Below are 15,125 nucleotides of genomic sequence, written 5' to 3' on the forward strand. Positions count from 1 at the left end.
TTCACAGTTCATTGACTCGACAGCTTGTTTACATGCAATAAATTGATGTGAAAATTGGAGTCGGAGCAGCCGGGACATTTGAAAGCCATTAGAGGGACACTGATGATGGAGCGGCTTTATAACCTCATAAGACCTTGCTGACTCGAGCTTCCAATTATCCCAGGGTGTATAAATCAACTTTAGCGTAGTTTGGTGGAAAAATGAACACTTGCGGTCGACGATGTAGGTCTGGGAGGCTCAATATTTCCAGCCCACCGTAATCCTGGTCGGTCAAACCTGTTTGGAGAAAAAAACAAAAAAAAAAACAGCAGTGAGATCTGTTATATCTCAATTCTTTCTCTTAGACAGATGCTGTATAAATGGAAGCTTGTTTCCCCTACAGGATAAAACATGGAAAAAACACTTTGTTTTCCCTCTCATAGTTCTGGGTTTGGCGAGGCAGTAGTGCTGTCGCCTCACAGCAAGAAGGTCGCTGGTTCGAACCCTGGCTCAGTTGGCGTTTCTTTGTGGAGTTTGCATGTTCTCCCTGCCTTCGCGTGGGTTTCCTCCGGGTGCTTCGGTTTCCTCCACACTCCAAAGACATGCTGTACAGGTGAATTGGGTAGGTTAAATTGTCCGTAGTGTATGAGTGTGTGTGAATGTGTGTGTGGATATTTTCCAGAGATGGGTTGCGGCTGGAAGAGCATCCGCTGCATAAAAACTTGCTGGATAAGTTGGCGGTTCATTCCGCTGTGGCGACCCCAGATAAATAAAGGGACTAAGCCGACAAGAAAATGAATGAATGACTGTGTTCTGGGTTTTTTTCTGAATTCAGGCCATGCAATTCTTCAATTTTTCAGACGTCACGACTCACGCTATTCTGACATTCAGTATTTGGATTTTGCATTATTCAGATATGATTGTTTTCATTGGATTATGAATAGGCATCTCACAATTCTGACTTATTTTTTTTTTTAGAATTATTATTTTTTTATTAGAGTTAGTTCCTAGTTCAAGAGTTCCGAGTTGACATTTTCCCCCTTTGGAAGTCTCAAAAATATGTTGAGATTTTAAGGTGCAAACTTTGAATCTTAAGAAAAAAGTCAAAATTGCAAAATATGTTGGAATTGCAAGACTATGAGCTCTGAGTTCACGACTCAGTTATGACATTTCCCCCTTTGAATTCTCAAAAATATGTTGAAATTGCAAGATGTAAACTGAATTGTGAGTGTGTCTCGTAAATTTTACTTTTTTTCCTTACAATTCAGAGTTTGCATCTTGCAAATATAACTATTTTGTTAGAATTGTTGTTATTTATTTATTTTTATTCAGCGTTTGCATCTCACAATTCAAGAATTCAGAGTTCACGTCTCACAATTTTGACTTTTTCTCCTCTTAGAATCAGGTATTTCTCAAGAGCTCCCCCTGGTAAAGGAAGAAAATGAGGAGATTTGGTAGAAAGGGGATTCTTCCAAAACGAAGATAAGGTAGGGGCGAAATCCGTCTATTTATTGTAAGCTTGAATCAATCTGATTGGATTATTGCTGATTACGGATGAGAGGCCAGCCGCGATCAATCATGTTCCTCTCGAAATTAGTTTATAAAACTTCACTCTCAAAAAATATGTCAGAATTGTAAGACACACATTTTGAATCATAGGTAAAAAGTCGGAATTGCAACATTTGTAGTTCTCAGAAAATATCTCAGAATTAAAAGACACAAACTCTGAATTCTGATTTTACATCTCACAATTTTGACTTTTTTTTTTTTTTTAGTTTTCATCTTTCAATTCCAACATATTTTCAGTTTCATTTAATTCATTCATTCAGTCATTTTTTTTCCAGCTTAGTCTCTTTATTAATCTGAGGTTGCCACAGCGGAATGAACCAGCAACTTTTCTAGCATATGTTTAATGCAGTGGATGCCCTTCTATTATTTTCAGAATAAATTTCTCAGTTTTTATCCCCTTACACAGTTTTTTCCCCTCCGAATTTGTAGTTTGTGTCTCATAATTTGACCTTTTCTTATAAATTGCAGATTGCATCTCACATTTCACATTCTGAGTTTGTGTCTTACAATTGTGACTTTTTTTCTTAGAATTTGAGTTTGTTTTATTTGAAAAATACTTTCAAGAGTTCACACTTAGCTGATGATTGGTAATAAGCTAGTTTGGCATGCTGTCCCGGGAGAGAGCCCTGAGCTCACGAGATCCTGGAGCCCGGGGCTCCCTCCCGTTTGCAGGGCGAGAGGGGAGTTTGAGCTCAGGTAGATCCCGAAAACCTCCTGCTGCTTAAGGATTGCTATGAGGGTGTGTTGCTGGGGGAATTTGACTATGGTGCTGATTTGGTTTAGTCAATTTACTTATGTCACATGTTTAATACTTTAGGAGGAAACCGGAGGACTCGGGGAAAACTCCACACAGAAATGCCAGCTGGCTGGGTAGAGACCCGAACCAGAGGCATTCTTGCTGTGAGGCCACAGTGCTAGCCACAGGGCTGCACTATAGAGGAAAAAGAGGAGGAGATGGAGTGGAAGGGGGGATTCTTCAAGATGAAGATGTCTAAAGGTAAGATGCTTGGTTATTTATACTGAGTTAAGAACCGTCTGATTGATTGATGGTTCGTACATTAGCTTGACTAGGGGCCAGCCGTGTAGGCGTCAGCCCGTGCAGAGACCGTCCAAAGGGCATGTGCAGGAAGAATGTTTTGAAGAGCTTGGGGGGGGGGGGGGGGGGGGGGGGGGGGTGTTGAGGGCAGGTGTTGTTAAGGGCAGGTGTTGTTGAGGGCAGGTGTTGTTGAGGGCAGGTGTTGTTGTCGCGCGCGTACTCAAGAGCGGTGTTGTTGCGCGCCTACTGAAGGGTGGGACGGAGGGTGTGTCGCGTCGCGGGGGCAATGAATGGTGATTTTGTTACAGGACTCGCATGTGGGATCTCAGGCAGTTTGTGTCGACAGCTCAGATATTAGTTTTGCATCCTAAAAGTCAAAGAAAGAGGAGGCTCTGGTGTGGCGTACAGTAAAAGAAATGCTCTCATTGTTGCATCCAGCGTTACCATTTCACGTTTTTTCAATTACCGCTGGCTCTGAAAGATGTCAGTTTTGTTTATTTCTACTAAAATCTAAAATAACAATTCAGTTTCTTTTCCATTCTGACTTTTTTCCCCTCAGAATGTAAAAGTTTGTCTCCTAGTTTGATTTTTTTTGTATTAGAATTTCTAGTTCAGATTTGTTTCTTAAATTTTAGTTTCTGTCTCAAAATTTTTAACCCCTCACACTTTTTGTTTTCAAAATATGGAATTTGTCTCATAATTTGACTTTTTTCCTTAAAATTTGCAGTTTTCATCACACAATTCAGATTTTTTGCTTAAAATTCTGAGTTTCTTTCTTACAATTGTGACTTTAATGTCTAATAATTTGACTTTTCTGTAGAATTTTACGTTCATGTCTAATAACTTTTACTTTTTCTCAAAATTTCTCAAAAGTTTCTCTCACAAATGTGACTTTTATCTTAGAATTAGTTGTTTATGTCTTACAATTAGTATTTTTTTCGAAGTATTTTGCATTCATGTCTAACAATTCTTACCTGTTTTCTTAGAATTTGTAGCTTGCATTTTTGCAAATATGCCTTTATTTCAAATATTTCAAAGAATTATTTTCACAGAATGCGTCTCACAATTCAATATCTAGAGTTTCTGCCTCACATTTTTTTCAATTCAGAGTTTGCATCTCACAATGAAGCCCTGTTTGAAATAGAATCTACATTTACACCTAACAGTTCTGCCATCTTTTTTAAATTGTGGGGTTTGCATTTCATCATTCAAAAATTTTCTCTAAATTTCAGAGTTCTCTCTCACATACCCCCCCCCCCCCCCCCCTCACACACACACACACACACACACACACACACACACACACACACACACATACACACACATACACACTCTTTTCCCTCAGAAATTTGGAGTTTGTCTATTATAACTCACTAGTGCCATTTAAACCATCTTCTCCGGAATCACCTGAACCCTATTAACAAAACCAGGACCGACGAAAACATGATTCAACTAAAACTTTAAAATAACAAATCAATCTCAATTCTGACATTTTTCCTTCAGAAAGTGTAGTTTGTGTCTTATAATTTGGCTTTTTTTTCTTATAAATTAAAGTTTGCATCTCACAATTAACTTCTTTTGCTCAAAATTACGAGGTTATGTCTTACATCTGTGATTTTTTTTCTTAGAATTTAAGTTAATGTCCAATAATTTGACTTTTTTGTAGAATTTATGTTAATGTCTAGCAATTCTTACTTTTTCCTTAAAATCCTGAGTTTCTTTCTCAAAATTGTGACGTTTTCTTAGTATTTTTTTCTAACGTTTTTAATAGTATTTTACATTTATCTCTAACAATTCTTACCGTATTTTTCTTAATTTTCAGAGTTTGTATCCCCTTACACACCCCTTTCCTTAAAATTTTACAATTACAATTGTAAAAGTCTTACAATTGTGACTTTTTTCTTAGAATTTGAGTTGTTTTGTTTTTTATGCTCAAAATACTAATGTGATAGTACTAATAATAATACAAATGTGTTAGTATTGTTCCTAACATTTTTAATAGTATTTTACATTCATTTCTAACAATTCTTACCGGTTTTCATCAAATTTGTATCTTGCATTTTTACAAGTCTGCCATTATTTCCAAAATTATTATTTTCAATCTCTTAATTCTAAATCTTTTTTCATTTTTAAAGAGTTAACAAATGCAAAATGCTCCTTCATAAATATAATCAATCGCAAATGTTCGATTACAACTTCTCGGATCTGCACTCTTCATCGGACAGTGAATGGTGATTTTGTTACAGGACTCACATGTGGGATGTGTGTCAACGACTCAGAAATTAGTTTTGCATCCTAAAAAACAAAGAAAAAAGGAAATAATGTATTTTCAGAGGAGGCTCTGGTGTGGCGTACAGTAAAAGAAACGCTCTCATTGTTGCATCCAGTGTTTCCGTCTCACGTTTTTCCAATTACCGCCGGCTCTGAAAGATGTCAGCGTTGTATACAGAAAACATGTTTCCACTAAAATCCTGTTTTCTGCCGCCCCGAGTGGAGTTTTGCTGGCTTGTGCGTCCTCCAGGGCTTTCAGCGGCCGTTTTTCCCACTGAGAAACACAGTCTCGCTGACAAATGACAGGGTCCTTGCGTCCCGCGGGCAGTGAGAAACGCAAACGGACCGGCCTCATGGTTGCTATCAGATTGAGAAAGCTGTAGAGATGGAGAGCCACATAAAAAAAAGCTCAGATCTGTCTAATTTAGTCATATGAGGCTGAGGGTAAACGTCCCAGACAACAATATGTCATTTTAAAGACATTACGGATGTTTTATTCGTGGAGTTCTGTGGTTCGGGTTGGGGATTGTGAGGACTGGGAGGGTTTTTCCATTCTTTATTTAATTTTTTTTACAATTAATTTCACATGTTTGGAGGCCACGGCTTTCAAGTGTAAAGTAGCAGAGAGATGCGCCTTGATATGGTCACAATGAATTGCAAATTAAAAGTGGAGTTATGACAGTGGAGAAAGGACAACATTATTATTATTTATTTTTTTGTTATTTTTTGTTTGTGTTGTGTGTATAATATAGGTTTTGTTTATTAAAAGTGCTGTAAACATTTATTTTGTACAAGCAATATTCATTCATTTCTTTTTCGGCTTAGTCCCTTTTCGGCTTAGTCCCTGGGGTCGCCATAGTGGAATGAACCGCCAACTTATCCAGCATATGTTTTACACAGCGGATGCCCTTCCAGCTGCTGGGAAACATCTATACATACTCATTCCAACACCAAGAGAACATGCAAACTCCACACAGAAATACCAACTGACTCAGCCAAGGTTTTAACCAGAAACCTTCTTGCTGTGAAGCGATTGTGCTACCCACTGAGTCACCATGATGCCCGGACAAGCAATAATTGAACATTTTATTTGATAACTTGATGTTTGAGATATTGATATTTTGAATCTCGAAATACTATGCTATGCTACTAGTAATAAATAAATAAATAAATAAATAAATAAATAAACAACAACAACAACAACAATAATAATCACACAAAAACATAGAGGATGCAACTGTACAGAAAATAATATTGAAGTTAAATAAATAAATAAATAAATAAATAAATAAATAAATAAATAAATACATATTTTTTGTAAACTTTGTAATGGTTTTTGTAAGGCTAAAAAAATAAAACATTTATTAAAATAAAATGATCCATATAAAAAAAATTCTTATAAAAATTAAATGTAGGCTATTTGGACATGCCTTGACCATAAAGTTGGACATAAATAAATAAATAAATAAATAAATAAATAAATAAATAAATAAATAAATAAATAAAGCATTTATTAAAATAAAATTATTAATACAAAACAAATTTCTTCAAAAACTCGTAAAGTATATTAAAAAAATGTAAAGTATTTGGAGACATCCTGACCATACAGTTGGACAAACATACATACATACATACATACATACATACATACATACATACTGTATGGTGAAATAATTAGTAAACTTTGTAATGGTTAATAAAATAAAATCAAAACTTTAGCAAAAAATAATATTTAATACAAAGCAATTATTCTGATAAAACTCGTAGGCTACGATGAGACATCTTGACCATAGAGTTTAAAATAAATAATTAGATAAATATTTTTGTGAAATAATTATTAAACTTTGTAATGGCTAATAAAATAAAATCACACTTTATTAAAATAAAATGATCAATACCAAAAACATTTTTAAACAGTTTGAACACATCTTAACTATGAAGTTGAAATAAATATAAAAAATAACAATAAATACAAATAAATAAATACATAAATATAAAACATAAAATTATGAAACTGTATTGGTTAATACAACAAAATAAAACATTTAATAAAGTAAAATATTTCATAAAACTTTATAAAAACTTGAAATCATAAATCTCAGGTAATTAAACATAAGCTATATAAGACATGTTTTGCCCTGGAGTTGAACGTAAATAAATGAATAAAAAGTAAAAAATAAATAAATAAGAATGAATTAATAAATAATTAAGAATGAATGATCAAATAAATAAGAAATAATTAATGAATTAATTCATAAATAAGAATGAATGAATTAATCATTAAATAAATATGAATGAAAAAATAAACAAATAAAAAAGGATGAATAAATAAATAATTAAAATGAATAAAAAAGAAAAAATAATCAAATAAATAAATAAGAATAAATTAATGAATATGAATGAATAATCAATTAAATAAAAAAGAATGAATGAATATGAATAAATAATCAAGTAATCAAATAAGAATGAATGAATACATTAATTAATGATCAAATAAATAAATAAAAATTAATGAATAAATAACTAAAATGAATGAATGAATTAATTAATGAATAAATAAGAATGAATAAACAAACAAATAAATAAGAATTAATTTGTAAATAATAAATAAATAAGAATGAATGAATATGGATGAATGAATAATCAAACAAATAAATTAAAATGAATGCATGAATTATAAATAAATAAATAAGATTGACTAAATAGATAATTAAGAATAAATGAATGAATGAATGAATTAATAGTCAAAAAATAACAAAGAATGAATAAATAATTATTAATTAATTAATTAATAAATACATGAGAATGAATGAATAAATAAATAGAAAAAATAAATATGAATGAACTTTTTTGTAATAAATAAATAAATATCAGGAAAATATAGTAAATACATTTAGCAAATAGTGTTTTTCCCCTAAATTTAGGTTGAAACCATTTAGCTTTTTCTTTTAGAAAACATTATTATTTATTACTGGAAAATGTTTTTTGTTTCATAGGATTGCAACAAGCATTTATAGACTGCTAAATATACAGTAGGCATTTGGTCATACTCTGTAATATATAATTCAGATCTTTATATATCACCACATCTATAATCAATAGAGGACCAGAAAACATTACCATCATCGTCTGCAGTTTTCTCTTCATGCGTTTCCCATCCCAGAACACTGTCCTCTGAGAATCAGTGACAGTCTGACCGCTGCAGACCAAACACAAGACATGACATCAAAGTCTCCGTTTGTCCCACATCCTACACTCATCCAGATTATGGCACAATTCTCTGTGGCATTGGCTTAGAAAACAAACCTCACGGAAAACAATCCTACGAGACAAAAATACAAAAGACGACATTGTTTGGCTGAAGCTTGATTAATACCACAGAGACGGTCTGTTTCATAATCATCTTCAGGAAATGTTGAGCTGCACGGGTCAAAACAAAATGCAGATGAATTTTATTCTCCTTCTGCTTTACAAGGAACGTCAGAATTAGCCTCTTGATTTAAAAGTCATTCACGTGTTTATGAAACTTTTTCTGGATTCTGAAGGAAATGTTACTGAACACAAATGCCCAGATTCATTCATTTTTCTTCGGATTAGTGCCTTATTTAACAGGAGTTGCCATAGCGGAATGAACCGCCAACTATTCCAGCATTTGTTTAATGTAGTGGATGCCCTTCCAGCTCAACCCAGTACCGGGAAACATCCATACACACTCTCATTCACACCCATATGATCAATTTAGTTCATCCAACTCACCTATAGAAACCCATGCCAACACGGGCAGAACATGCAAACTCCACATAGAAATGCCAGCAGGGATTTGAACCATAATATATAATATAAATAATAATGCATTTTAATTATGCTAAATAACACTGATGTATACAAAACTGAATTTTGAGCTTTAGGGTGTTTTCACATCTGTAGTTCGCTTCATTTGGTCCGGACCAAGGGCAATAAATGATGCATTGTTGCATTTTCTGCCCTCTTTGGGTTATTTTCACACCGCACTGCTGGCTTTGGTCCGAACCAGTTGAAAAGAACCAAAATGCAGTCATCTGACAAAATCCACATCTCTCATTGGCCAGATGTTGTTGAACATATTTCCTAAACTGCTTTTCGATTGGTCAGAATGCACGTGCAGGAAAATGCCAATGAACTCCTGCAAGTAAACAAACAGGCAGACACAATAATGTCACTTTTGACTATGGAGGGACGTCTGCGCTGGCTGATTGTATCCCTGCTCATAGTCTACTATATAGTTTGTATACATAACTTTAGACAAACTATACGAGTGAATAAATAAGAATGGTTAAATTAATAAGAATGAATGAATAATCAAAAAATAAAAAGAATTAATGGATAAATAAATAACTAAGAATGAATGAATTAATGAATAAATAAAAATGAATAAACACATAAATAAATAAGCATGAATGAATGAATAATCAAACAAATAAATAAGAATGAATTAATTAATTAATAATGAATTAATAAATAAGAATGAATTAATAAATAAATAGAAATAGAAAGATGAATGAATGATTAAATGAATGAATGAATGTACAGTTTTTTTTGTAATTAATAAATAAATATGAAAAAATATACTAAATACATTTAGCAAATAGTGTTTTTTCCCTAAATTTAGGTTGAAACCATTTAGCTTTTTCTTTTAGAAAACATTATTATTTATTACTGGAAAATGTTTTTTTTTTCATAGTATTGCAACATTATAGACTACTAAATATACAGTAGGCATTTGGCCATACTCTGTAATATATAATTCAGATCTTTATATATCACCACATCTATAGAGTAGCCATGAGCCGCCAACTATTCCAGTATTTCTTTTATGTATTGGATGCCCTTCCAGCTCAACCCAGTACTGGGAAACATCCATACACACTCTCATTCACACTACGGCCAATTCAATGACTGTAAAAAATATGGACGATGCGACAGCCCCTTCTCTCATTGAATGCCTTGAGTGCAAAACGCCTGCTTGACGGGCACAAACTGTCGCAAAAGACTGAGTCGAGCTTCCAACCAAACGCTTTATGTAAAATCAACCACGCCCCCCGAACTTTTCAGCAAGCGTTTGCTGTCTTATCAACACAAATGGATGTAATAACGTTAACAAATATGAGGGTTTTATATATTCAATCGCGCCAGCTCCGGGCCGCAGCGCATAACCTACTCGCGGCGTCGCTGGCTGATTCCGGCTTGCATGCGGCAGTGCCGGCTTGCTCGGCCGCCGCATCTGACTCGATTGACTGGGTCTAGAATCGGACCGTGAGTCCAGGCATCCGGAGTAGGTCCAGCAGAGGTAGTCAGCCTGAGCTCTGAGGGGTAAGTCTCCGGCAGGCGAGAATCTAGCCGGAACTGGCCCGAGTGTGTTTTGCTATCTGGGTGGTTAGGCATGTATCGGCAAACTAATAAAGCCCGAAAAAAAGCCCTGACCTTAGCGAATAAACAGTGTTCCACCAGGATCATGTATGTCAGAAACTATAGTTTACTGCTGAACTCATTTTGTCATGGTAAAATAACACAGAAATCGAATAATAACACTTCAGTCTCCTGCCGAAGCTCAGACGCGCTGCTTTGAGAAACTGTCAATCACAGCTGTCAATCACGATGACACGCCCAGCATTAAATTACTGCTAAAAACAAACTGTTTACAAAAATGAAGATCTGCACCTATTTCAGCACAATAACCAGTGCCTTAATCCACCAGAACCATCTTTCGGGACATTTTATTGCAAGTGTAATAAATTTTTTTATTTTGGCTCAAGTCTCCTTCATTAATACGGAGGAGGCGGGCTTTATGACTTGTACTGCAGCCAGCCCCCAGGGGGCGATCTAACGGCCGAGACCTTCACTCAAACGCAGGCTTGCGGCACACTTGGGCCAATTTAGTTAATCCAATTCACCTATAGAAACCCACGCCAACACGGGCAGAACATGAAATTATACATTTCGAGAATGAATCGTGTCTGCGGCTGCAAAACAATGGTTTAATGCATCACAAATTCTGATGGTGCATCGCACGTCACTTCAGGAGGACACGTGAATTAATTTAGCTAAACTGCGACAGGGTCATCTTACAGAAATATTACCAACAATACATCAGGTAATGTTCTTTCCTCTCCCTCTCTCTCTCTGCCTGACGAAAGTCTCGTTGTGGATCGTAGTTGTTAGAGCAACACATAATACTTTTGATACCTTGACTTCTAGTTGATCATTTGGAAAAGTGTCAGAAGGTGGATTTTTCTGATGAATCATCTGTTGATCTGCATCCCAATCATCACAAATACTGCAGAAGACCTACTGGAAACCGCATGGACCCAAGATTCTCATAGAAATCAGTCAAGTTTGGTGAAGGAAAAATCATGGTTTGGGGTTACATTCAGTATGGGGGCGTGTGAGAGATGTGCAGAGTGGATGGCAACATCAACAGCCTCTGTGCTGACATCTGTGCTGCCATTAAAAAAACACAGAAGAGGGCAAATTCTCCAGCAGGATAGCGCTCCTTCTCATACTTCAGCCTCCTCATCAAAGCTCCTGAAAGCAAAGAAGCTGCTCCAGGATTGGCCAGCCCTGATATGAACATTATTGAGCATTATTTAAGCAAAGTCAGACCTGAATGTCCAAATAAAATTATTAAAAATCAAGACATGATCATATATATATATATATATATATATATATATATATATATATTTTTTTTTTTTTTTGGTAAAATAAGCGTAATCTAGAGGCATTTGCCTTTCATACAAGTTACTTTTGATACCAAATGATCAACTAGAAGTCAAGTTATTATTTCTTGTTCCTAAAACTTTGATTTTAAAGACTTTTGTCAGGTGGTGTATATTGGTAAATGCTGAAAGCAACATTAAATGTGATTGAAAGATAAACCACTAGTGGTTAATAAATGAAACTGCAGTGTAAAGTGTTGCTGGAGTTGTTCAGGCCTGGAGCACTGAATATTAAATGAAGTGTGTAATTTGTGCTGCAGACATGAAACTGAGCAGTTGTGTTTTGGGTTGCACACAGGTCAGATTGTGTGCAGAAGTGAACAATAGTTTCTCACGTTGACGTCAGACACTGGTGAAAGAGATACGCTCGACCCCTGTGCTCATTCAGAATGACCCCTGAGCTCTCAACACCGGCTTCAGGACAGACTGAAACACAAACTCACATTACAGCTGCTGAAGCTTTTAATACTCCCACAAATAAACCTACAAACATACTATTTTATTGATGACTTTATATCATTTCTTTTTATTCAAAACTGTTTCATTAGCACTTTTAATTTTAAGGGTTTATCCTTCTATATTTCTGGAATGACCCATGTATCGCATCATCAACTTTATGCACAATGAGATTATGTTATCACACTTTATTTTGACAAACAATTCCCGCTACACTAAAAAAAGTGTTGCATGCAGAACTGTTGCAAACAATTTATTTGTGTTGAATTTAAACAACAAATTAAGTTTAATAATGTTCAACTTAATTTGTTTGTTTAATTCAGCCCAAATAAATTGTTCACAACCACTTAACGTAAAAAGATTGAGTAAACCCAAGGAATCAACTTTGAATATTTTTTTTTCAGTGTATTAACAAACCATCAACTAAGACTTATAGCTCAGTAAACTACTAACTATCTGCTTATTAATGGAAATCAGCATACTTTCATCTCAAAAAACATTGCAAGAATTAGATGCTTTGTTTCCATTGAGGAACTTGTTCATGCTTTTATCACCAGCAGAGTGGATTACTGTAATGGACTTCTCACTGGCCCAAAAAAGAGTCAGACAGTTGCAGTTGTGTATAGGTATTGGGTAAGATTGGGGATGTAATAAGATCATACTTTATAAGTGCTAATAATATAGGTGGAGCGTGTGTAAGGCTGGGAAAGGCTTAAGCCTGGTTTATACTTCTGCGTCAAGTGACCGGCGTAACTCACGGCGCATGCAACGCGCGTAGCTGTGCATTTATACCTCTGTGCGCTGTCTCTGTGGGTCTGCATTAACACTTCCAAAACACTAGTTGGCAGTGAGGTGTTAATGTGTCTCTGTGTCGAGTTTCTTCGCTGCTGTTTTGTCCTTTCTGAACGCTTCCGGGATGTACAAGTGGCTCAAACTCGCTCATTTTGAGGCAGGAATCGGCGGACGTGCAACAACTTTAACTATGAGGTAAACACAGAACAAAACTTTCCATCCGGAGCTCCTTCACGGGACTCCACACTTGTAAACAATCGCTCCATTGGGCTAGCACTGCTCGCGCGGCTCTCAGTCCCGACCAGACTTATCAGCGCTTCCAAGCCGACCAATCACAGAGCTTGCGCTATGCGTCGTTGCGACGTGTAGTTACATTTCTTGAGAGGTGCACGTCAGCGAAGGGCTATGCATCAACGCCATAGCATACGCCGCCGTTTGACGCAGAAGTATGAATCAGCCTTTAGCCTCCCCCTGGCCTGAGACCACATAGATAGCAGCAAAGAAAAAAATGCAGGGTGTAAGGTGGAATTTGAGTATATTTTAATGTTGATGATTAACAGAACAGTTTAGCTATTGTAAGTTTGTTAATTAAATTTAAAGTCCCCCTCCGCACAAAAATGGAACTGTCCAACTCTGCACTTTCCGACCCCAAACTTTTGACCGGTAGTGTAGATCAGTGGGTGAGTTTAATAAAATAATTTAATGTGCGTGTTGAACATAGTAGACGTATGTTTACATTTACATTTACATTTAGTCATTTAGCAGACGCCTTTATCCAAAGCAACTTACAAATGAGGACAAGGAAGCAACTTACACAACTATAAGAGCAACAATGAATAAGTGCTATAGGCAAGTTTCAGGTCTGTAAAATCTAAGAAGGAAAGTATTAGTAATTTTTTTTTTGATTAGGAAGATTAGGAAGGGAAGTGGAGACTAAATAGTTGAGTTTTTAGTGGTTTCTTGAAGACGGCGAGTGACTCTGCCGTTCTGATGCAGTTAGGGAGTTCATTCCACCAACTGGGCAGATTGAGCGTGAGCGTTCGCGAAAGTGATTTCTTCCTTCTTTGGGATGGAACCACGAGGCGACGTTCATTCACAGAACGCAAGTTTCTGGAGGGCACATGCATCTGCAGAAGTGAGAGCAGACAAGAAGGAGCAAAGCCAGAAGTCGCTTTGTAGGCAAACATCAGAGCTTTGAATTTGATGCGAGCAGCAACTGGCAGCCAGCGCAAACGGATGAGCAGCGGAGTGACATGTGCTCTTTTAGGTTCATTAAAGACCACTCGTGCTGCTGCGTTCTGGAGCAGCTGAAGAGGTTTGATAGAGTTAGCTGGAAGCCCAGCTAGTAGAGAGTTGCAATAGTCCAGTCTGGAGAGAGCAAGAGCTTGAACAAGGAGTTAAGCTGCATGTTCAGATGCGAGTGCGAATCTGCAAGATCGAGCAGTTCTAGAAATGTGGTCAGAGAAGTTTAGTTGGTCATCAATTAAGTTTATGGGCGGTGCTTTTGTTAAAACCTATCTTGGTGTGTCGCAAATCTTTTTAAATGCATTAAAGGGCAGCGCATATATTAGCCTCACCCTGGAGTTTGCTCACCCTCCGCAGATGGCTAATAAACAGTACATATCTTAATAATAGGCGGGTATTTAGCAAGTAGTTAATGGTGTAAAATGTTACTTAAACTAAAGTGTTAAACAATTTTTTATTAGGAGATTTCTAACTGATACATCCCTTAAAATAAATGTAACCCTTTAAAAGACACCCAATTAAATAGAAAAATGCCTGAAGTGCCACAGGGGGTTATAATAGGACCGTTGGAATTGTATTATGTATAAATAAATTATATTGTAATCGATTTCAATGAAGCTATTATAATACCATTAGATGCTAAACATTCCCATGTCTTCTCGCTTCAGGAATTGGCTTTCATACCCACATAGCAAAATTTCTCTGGCCCAGCTCTGGCCCACACAATCAGGTTTTGCTTGGCCCACATGCCGCAGTGAATTACGGTACATGACTGGACCAAATCTGGCTTCCAGACAAGGGCCAAACGCAGAACATATCTGGGCAAAGTCTCAGCCAAGTTATTAACTCATAACTGGGCCTGAACTGGGCCAGATAGGTTGGTGTGTCACGATTGCAATGAAATTAATAAACGCACGGAGTGATGCGCTTTAGGCACACTATGGGCACGCTTTTTCTCAAAGTGACCTGATTGGTAGAATTTTTTTTCTTTACTCAAAAATGATTTTAGTGTATTTTAAATG

At 36.1% G+C, this 15,125-nt stretch overlaps 2 protein-coding genes across 4 annotated transcripts in view; one reads left to right on the forward strand and one right to left on the reverse strand.

Moving 5' to 3' along the window:
- The window catches only part of slc12a5a (solute carrier family 12 member 5a), a 2,560,186-nt gene that overhangs the window by 2,342,607 nt on the left and 202,454 nt on the right, over positions 1-15,125 (reverse strand). The window lies entirely within an intron of this gene.
- LOC137496031 (uncharacterized) overlaps positions 1-15,125 on the forward strand; it is a 159,503-nt gene that overhangs the window by 142,596 nt on the left and 1,782 nt on the right. Inside the window, exon 6 of one of the 3 annotated variants that reach the window (XR_015494359.1) lies at positions 2,366-2,493. The exons of the other annotated variants lie outside the window; for them this stretch is intronic. The gene's annotated coding sequence lies outside the window, so the exon portion shown is untranslated. Of the gene's footprint in view, positions 1-2,365; positions 2,494-15,125 lie in introns of those variants that run through there. 3 annotated transcript variants of the gene reach the window in all.

Source organism: Danio rerio, chromosome 6, assembly GCF_052040795.2.
Source record: "Danio rerio strain M-AB ecotype USA chromosome 6, GRCz13ab, whole genome shotgun sequence".
Taxonomy (NCBI): Eukaryota; Metazoa; Chordata; class Actinopteri; order Cypriniformes; family Danionidae; genus Danio; species Danio rerio.